At 33.7% G+C, this 8,980-nt stretch overlaps 1 long non-coding RNA gene across 1 annotated transcript; it reads left to right on the forward strand.

Annotated features, from left to right (window-relative positions):
• Nucleotides 1-4,713: 4,713 nt before the first annotated feature.
• LOC122145460 lies at nucleotides 4,714-7,262 on the forward strand. Its single transcript, XR_006160342.1, has 2 exons — nucleotides 4,714-5,125; nucleotides 7,207-7,262. It is a non-coding gene; the product is annotated as an uncharacterized LOC122145460 (long non-coding RNA).
• Nucleotides 7,263-8,980: the final 1,718 nt, after the last annotated feature.

Here is an 8,980-nt window from a genome sequence, read left to right on the forward strand (position 1 = left end):
AGGCGATTAATCGGTTAAAATTTGTTACTGTGGGGTAATTATAATTATTATATACTTAGGAACAGAGTCTGGGCCTAATCTAGGCTATCCAGGGTTTTTTATTTTTTTTTTATTTTCATTGCATCTGAAAATGACTTTGTGCAGCACATTCATTTCGCACGCTCAACCTGCCTCGCGCGTTGCTCAGCTGTGGACGATTTAAAAATGTTTGCTATAAAGGTTGCTGTCCCATTTTATACAGGAATTGTTCATAAAAAAAAAAAATCGAATAATATTGTTAGTTCTAATTATATTGTTAACACAAGTTCATTTAGGTTATTTAACATGCACTGTGACATTTTACCCTTTTTTAACTTATAAACTCCTTGAGATTTTAAAGTCAGGTTTAATAGTATTGAAGTTCAAGTTTTTTAAAAAAGGTTTTAAATGCTTAAATTATTTCTATGAATTAATAATATGTTATCAGGTTTTAATTGCTTAAATTATTTATATGAATTAGCCTAATAATATGTTATCGTGTTTATTCTTGTAGAAAATAAGTGTTTATTCTTTAAGAAAATAAGGGAAAAAATAAGGGACGATCCAAATATTATTCATATTTGTTTTGCTTCCCCTGTTTATGTAAGCTACAATTATTCTTAAAAAAAAAAAAAAAAAAAAAAAAAAAACAATGTAATTAAAAGTGCCATCGGCCTGAGTAAATTTTACCATTATAGAATTGTGACTTTTTATAGGTTAGTGATTTAGGAGGTGAAAATACTGTGAAATTACAAATGGTATGGGATTTTAAAGTATAACAATTGAAGGTCTATGAAACATTAGCCAATAAAGCATTTTTTTTTAAACAATGGCACTTAAAGTTTTGAACTAAAATATTATTTCAACCATATAGCCTGTGAATAAACAAAATGCATACTTTTCAGTGAAAGAACACTGAGAGTTTGCTTCTGGTGTTTGGATTTGTACTTCAATATAATGAGCTCCAAGTTTAGGAATATCCAACACGGATTTTTTTATTTATTTCTCTCTCTCTCTCTCTCTCTCTCTCTCTCTCTCTCCATTTAACTCTCTATATAACAGCATTAACTTACAAAGAAATACATCTTCCTTCAGGTAGACTGAATGTTTTTCTGTCTTGTTAAATGTTGGGCTCATGATCAGTAAGTTGTATTCGCTCAAACTGATTTAGTTAAATCAAAACTTGCGGACTTTGAAGCTGGGTGCAGTTAGCGCGAGTCCCGCACGCTGTGAAGCGGGAGCAGCTGATGGAGGACTCCGCTTGGTCTTAAAGCCTTCCGCAAACGCTACGTTCACAAATAAAAATGATTTTTGTAAAATAATGATTAATTATCAATTGATAATCTGTTATTATTATGGGCTTGTGAAAACAATAATATGGGCTGCGGGAAAATAATGAATAAAAAGAGTAGGGCTGCTGTGAGTGCAGGCATGTTTCCACCCAGTAACATGACAACACCGTCCCTCACAGCCCAAAAACAGACGAGTTCAGTTCACCTGGAGGGGGTTGGGGTGTAGTTCTGTATAGCTTGTGGGGGTTGATATAAAGGTGTGAATCTCTTGGTCTTTCATATGGACAGTGTCTTATGAGGGTATCAAACTTGTAGAACAGGTTTAGATAGGACTCGTTATTTTGGTTTTAGGGCAACTTTGAAGAAAGGTTTTGATCCACTTCAAATGTTGACTACTGTATAGCGCAATATAGTTTATTAGTTATTATAACTTCAGAGGAAGTTGCCTTAATTAAAAAAAAAAAAAAAAATTCACAAACTGTTGCATTAATTTTATTTTGTTTCGTCTAAACAATATTTTTTTTTAGACTATGAAATATAAATACTCACAGAATGTAACCTTTTCATAACCATATATGGAACCATCTCTTTGTGTTTTTCTAAATCCCAAACAGAGTCCAGACATCAGTATGATCCGTCTATGATGTCTTATAGCCTAGGCTTTTTTAGATTTGGGAATATATGCGTTACAGACATGAAAAAAAAAAAAAAAAAACATTTTGGAGTTTTTGGAGACATTATTATTATTATTATTATTATTATTATTATTATTATTATTATTATATATATATTTTTTTTTTTTTTTTTTGTAGCCTATTTACAATGCACAAACCAGAAGCAACAAAATCTGCCGAGAAGGGTTGGCAATTCTCAAAAAAAAAAAAAAAAAAAAAAAAATTATTTCAATTTTCGTTTTTGTGTTTCAGAGGAAAAATCAGTGTTAAAGCTTTAAAATGCTTTAAAAACTTTAACAGAGATGTCTAGAGGGTATTTAATAGGTCTGCCTCCCATGTAAGATTTTTCTAGTTACTAGTCGTTCATTTGTCATTATTCAACTAATCGCAGGTTTATATTAAATTTACATCTATAATCCATAATGAACCTTAATATATTCCGCGCTCAAGCACATGCATTAAGTTTGCCCCAAAGCACAGGCAGAAGTATCCTAATAATTGTAAAAAAGGAGACATTTTAATTATTTATTAATAAACAAATGTTTTCTTGTTGGCTGCAAGATGAAATTCACAGTGCTGACTCTCTCCACATGAACGTGGCTTTAAAGAGAAATACAACCTTCACAGATTACATAATGCTTTCGTTTTGAATTGATTTGTTTAAAAGACATTTCAAGCTTTCTGTAGATATATTTATCATGTATGTGAGACACCACAATTTTAAGTTAATTCATTATCAGGAAAAATTCAAGTGATCTAGAGGGCGCCTCCCTGTCCTGCATGCGCATTAATAATTTTCGCACAAACACTTAAATATGAATAATTATTCACATTTTGCATATGCATTACAACGTAAATTATTTTTTACATGCAATTATCCAAAAATAAAACCAAACAAGATTTGTAATGAAGATAAAACGAATGAGAATAAATGCTGCGCGTGCACTCAGCATCACTCGCGCCGCGCAAATCTTGCACGCAGACATTTTACACAACCTGCATTTAAATGCGGCTGCTATTTTTTTTTTTTTTTTTTACTTAAATTCTATGTAAGCAAGTAACGGCGGCTCCCTTTAAAATCACTGAAGTTGTCTATTAATGAAGCTCTTTTTTACATCATTTGCACTTTGGTGATTATAATGAGAGAACTTGAGTTTGATCATGAGGACGTTTTATTAATCAGTCCATTCTTTAGAATTTCAATGATTTAGCTAAATCATGCAGGTTTAATTTATTCGTTTCTTGTTTTAATTAGGCCTAAATAATGGGAACGAAATTATACAGTGCCTCTACGTTTTACTAAAATAAAGAAAATAATTTATAAAACATGCAACAATTTCTTAATCAGTCTACAGACAAATATATTTTCCCAAGAAGTTGTCTGTCAAAATAAAGGACAGGTAACGAATAACAATAATGCATGTTGTTTTATTAAAGGCATTTTAAAATATAAATTGAAATATAGTCCTAATATATGAGAATATTGACATTTTGCATATAAATCCATGTAGCCTAGCTCACTAAAATAGGCTACCACTTTTAATGCTACGATGCAAAGTAAACCACAATTTATTTTGAATAATATAACACATAATTCATTTTATATAAATAATACTGCACACCTATTAAATGTGTCAAATCTAAAATATGGTGTAATACTGTGTAGCTTAGAGAAAATATAAGCACCGGCTCAGGCACAAGCTTGACATTTATCCTGCTTGAATTCGTTCTAAGAAGTGCACATAACTTCATAATAACCAAACTTTCATCTGTGAATATTAAATATTTTAACTATAGTGTTTTTCTTTCATTTTCCCTGACTGCAGCTGTCAAATGTAACACATCAGCGAGGCAAAACTGACGTCTATTTGCGAAAATGTGCTTTGATGCGCTTGTTTGAAAACTTGTGATTAAAGCGCCACTCAGCTGTCAAAAGCTGCAAATTCACTTTGCAGACGCCGCGGCGGCGGTACGAGCGGCGGTAGAAGTAACGTTTTGGATGTCCACCTACTGTATGTTTCAGGTCATCCTGACCATTCTGCTGTCCCGGATGTAAGGCCATGCTGGAACTGCATTTTGCATCATGGTTGAAAGATTTGTGCAGCGGCATCCAGACATATATAACACCCCATTCATACGGGGCGTCGGCGTCAACGCCTCTCGTTTACTCTGAATGGAGTGATGTCAAGTGTTGGCAAAATTAATTGTGGGTCCGTTGCTCATGGCAGAAGTTGAAAACTTTTCAAGCGCAAATGCCGCCGTCCTCCAATCAGAACCCTTTTCCAGACAGTATTTGCTCAGGAAAGTGTGTATCGAGTGCATGTAATACCAGAAAACTAATGTGATTGGCTGTCACTATGAGAAGAGACAATATCTGCCAATTCCAATCTGATATCAGTGTAGGTTTTTTTTTTGCATTTTTTTTTTTAAATCAATGTAGAATTTCTATACTTCTGTGTAGGGATGTCAGTTTTTGATAATTTCCATGATCGATCGTTGTTTAAATTAACGATCAATTAATTGATTAATCGTTAACCTTAATGCTGCAAAATACGTCTATTGCAGCAACACCCAGTCACTGGTATGACAGAATGTGCAAAGTGTGTATATATATATATATATATATATATATATATATATATATATATATATATATATATATATATATATATATATAATGTGTGTGTGTATGTGTATGTGTATGTGTGTGTGTAAAATACATTTCTTTTAAATGTATAGCACAGTAATGAAGGCAGCAACATGTGATAGATGGGACAGAGCAAGAGAGACATAATAATCTTTCATTGTGCTAAAGTATTATAATACGAAAGGGTATGGCTCCTATACAGCGTGCAGCGCTTATACGCAACCAGTGCGCAGAATGGTGCGCTTGAAGCAACACAGAGTCACAGCATGCAGCATTACTCATATAAAGTACTCATCTCGATACTTGTGTGCCGATTCAATATATATTGCCATAATTGAGTATTGTGATTATATAACTATTGCAATTTGTGACTTATCCAAATTGTCTATAAAATTATTTGTTTGTTTGTGTAGATTTGAGGGAAAGATGAAAAATCAGGAGGTCTGGGAACGACTGAAGAAGACAGCAGTGAGGGAAGGAAGTAATCACCAAATGTAAGTTCTTTGAGAACGTGTGCATTGTTTATTACAAGTTGTGTTTTCATTTAAATGTAGCAATGTATAAAGCTGGTCAGAAGTTTTAAATATATTTTAAAGTATAATTTATTTCTATAATGCACAGCTATATTTTCAGCATTAATTACTCCAGTCTTCAGTGTCACATGATCTTCCGAAATCATTCTAATATGATTTGATGCTCAAGAAACATTTCTGTTTCTATAACGCTCACTATTAGCGCGCTAAGAAGACTCGAAAGATATATCTTACCAAAGTTGTTTATGTTCCTAAGTGTGTTCCCCGAAGTGTCCCTTAGGAAGCTTCTTAACACGCTACCTCTTACGTTCGACGTTACAAAGGCGGTGTCCCAAGTGAAGGTGCTGAATAAGTTGGCATCGATTGCTCAGGAATCGATTTTCCACTTCACGTGAAGGTGCATTACGGCGTTAAGAAAGACAACACGTTCTATGCAAATGAAACATTCCTCAAATTATTTCAGTAACATTTATTTTAACATAGTTTAAGTTATCAGTAAAATATAGACTATTAATTAAATAATCAAATTGTCATAATATGTTCACACGATATGTTGTGACGGGTAGACGAACCAGGTATCCCTCGCTAAACATCCACCCTCCTTATCCCTTTGTGCCACTTGTGCCGCTTCTTGACATGGGTTTAACGACTTCTAAAAATTATGTAATACACTTTTATACTAATGGTATGGTACTTTACAATCAGAATTCCCCGGATGTAATCCCCGGCATGGCGCAGAAGGCCGTTGGTGACAGTGTGGACGCACCTCCACATCGAGGTCTTGCTTAGGCCGTAGCCCTCTCCCACGACCTTGATGAAGCTCCCTGTAGCAAAAAACCTTAGCGCTGCAAGCAGCTGGACTTCAGGGCTTAAAGCAAAATTCTGCCACATTAGCCTGGCAAGCGCAGGTCTGAGAAGGTCCAGCAGCTCCATAATGAGTTGTCTTGGGAGGCGAAATTTTTTTAATATAGCCACGTCAGGCAAAATGTCAAAAGGGCTTACAGTAAGTTTTGCCGAATAAAAAAATTGACATGGACTAAACGGCGCCGTCTTTGATTCAATACAAGGACACGTTGGATCTCTGTTGTAGTTGGTCGCTTACTGGACACCACCATGCTTACCCATTTATAGATCTTAGCCATTTAGAGCCAAATTGTTTGCCAGATTTTAATTATCAAAAGTGATTGCCAATTTAAACGCTTTAATGACATTACGAAAATAGCCTAGGCTAATTACCACCATATTAGTTCTGATACCAAATAAAGTCAACTTCATAAATAGGCCTGTATCCATTGCGAACATATTTTATTATTCGTCTTAAAATGTCCATAACATAAAATCATTGTTGAGCCACAACATTGTCAACATACCATAGTTTGACTTGTACTGCGCTGCGCTGAATTCTAAAGACTGCTGCACAGTAGCGGCGACTAGCGTCTTGAGCTCAAACAATGCTAAGAGAGAGATGACGAATGGTCCAGACCAACCTTACGAAAGGGTGACTTACAGAAGATATACTTAGCGTACGAATTTGTCGGGAATCGTGCCATAACGTTAAGAGAGAGGTTAAGGAATAGGTTAAGAACTACTTAGCGGGAAGAACGTTTTGGGGAACCGGGCCCTGATTATTATCAATGTTGAAAACAGTTGTGCTACCCAATATTTTCAGATGCACACTTTGATCATAGCGGCAATAATGCGATTAGGTGCATGTAAATGCACTGATTGATCAAATCAGTATATGAAAGAGATAATGTGACACTGGAGTAAGACTGGAGTAAAGTTACTGACAAATTCAGCTTTGGCTCATAATTATTTCAATAAATATATTTTAAAGTATATTCGAAAAAGAGTATGAAAACTGTTATTCTATTTTTTTTTTTTTTTTTTTTTACAATATTACTTTTGTGTAATTTTGATCAAATAAATTTAGCTGGTGAGCAGAAGAGACTTCTCTTGAAAGCCATAAAGAAAAGATTCCAGATTTCTGACTGGTTGTGTACATACATAAGCAACATTAACAAGATGATCCTCCCTTTCAGCTGCCAGAGAAGGATATTGACGGTGCAGGCTCAGGATGAAGAAGAAGGAGGAAGAACATGTTTGACAATTTTCTCAAACTTGCCATGTGTTATAATAAAAACAATGAACATGACTACAGTAATATGCTAAATGTTATTAAAAGATTCCAGTTTGCAAGAAATCTGAGTCTCTGACTCTACACTAGAGGAACTCTTTCCTGAAGAAGATCAGGTGCTGAGAAGGAGCCTTGTTCTACAGCAAAACACTGCATCAAGCCTCCTGTCCTTCCCTCAGAAGAGCCTGTCTTCTGCTGCTGGGGTAAGAAAGACCCTCTTCCTCTTCTCTATCGGCTGTCCAGCACCTAACTCTGCCTCCTCAGCACTGACTGAAAGAGTCTTCTCCACAGTCCGTTATCAGAGTATTCACAGATTCTCCTGAGAAAGTCAATATGCTCATTTTCTTAAACTGTTTATGTTTTTTTGGGGTGGGACAAATAATACAGGAGAGATGCTAGAAATCCCTATATTGTTCATTTTTCATATCTTTACGCTTTATGAATGTTTTTTTTTAATCTTTTGAGAAGCTCAAGAATTATGGTTCTTTGGTAATTGCAATATTGTTTAGGTTTATCTTCTGATAGTGAGCCCCGCAAATGACATGCAAGAAAAAAATAAATTGTGTCCACGATTTACTAATTCGTTCCCTCAATGTACTAAAACGTGCACGATTACTTTTACATTTCATCGATTTGCTAAATCGTCCGCTCAATTTACTAATTTGTTCTCTCGATTTATAAATAGTGTACACGATTAAGCAAATCGAGGGAATGAAATAGTAAATCGTGCGCACGATTTAGCCTACATTTTTTCCTGCATGCAATTAAAGCACATCACCACCAGACATTTATACCAGGTGCCTCATATACGACGCTCAGGAAACAATTTAACTTTTTTTCTGGAAAAAGTCCCGTATCTGCTGAATCGTTTCATATCTATTTATCATGTCTTTATTTTTTGCACCAAATTATGTAGAGTTGTATCAATAAGTGTACTGATAATTATTTATAATTTTCACTGATAACATCATTATTAACTATCCCCATCCTTAATAAGACAAACATTTTCTGTTGTTTATATTGTGTAATCTATGAATTGATGTGTTCAGTTTTCTGTGCTCATAACTTGGTAACACTTTGCATGGTTGAAGAACAGTTGCAATGTTCAAAATGTTTTGGCTTAGTATTTTTAGAAAGTAGTGCTGAATAAATGTTGATTTGTGAATGAATGCAGTGTGCTTTTGTCTATTTTCTATTACAATTTAATGTTTTTGTATTGGTTTGCATTGCATGTATGTAATGAATGTATTTACTATGAATCCCCTATAATTAGATAACAATTAGATTTCATAAGGTTTATTTTTTTGCACCAGAGATGGATTGAGTTTATTAGTTGATGTATTTCAAGGTAATCCCATACAGAAGTCACATAGATCGAAATATATTTAAAATAAATAAATTTTTATATATTGAAATATCTTACATTTAAATAGAAGAAAATATGTTTTATAAAATATATGTAAATATATTTTAAAATATATTACAAAATATATTTAAATATTTGATTTTGGCCGCTTTTTAATATTTTCCACATATATTAAACATATGTAAATATATTTTTATTGGAAATATTTACATATATTTATTTCCCATATATGTAAATACATTTAGATATCAGACTATGTAAATATATTCATTTGGAATATATGTCTATATATTAATTTCTAATATTTGTTAAC

Source organism: Cyprinus carpio, chromosome A7 (assembly GCF_018340385.1).
Source record: "Cyprinus carpio isolate SPL01 chromosome A7, ASM1834038v1, whole genome shotgun sequence".
Classification (NCBI taxonomy): Eukaryota; Metazoa; Chordata; class Actinopteri; order Cypriniformes; family Cyprinidae; genus Cyprinus; species Cyprinus carpio.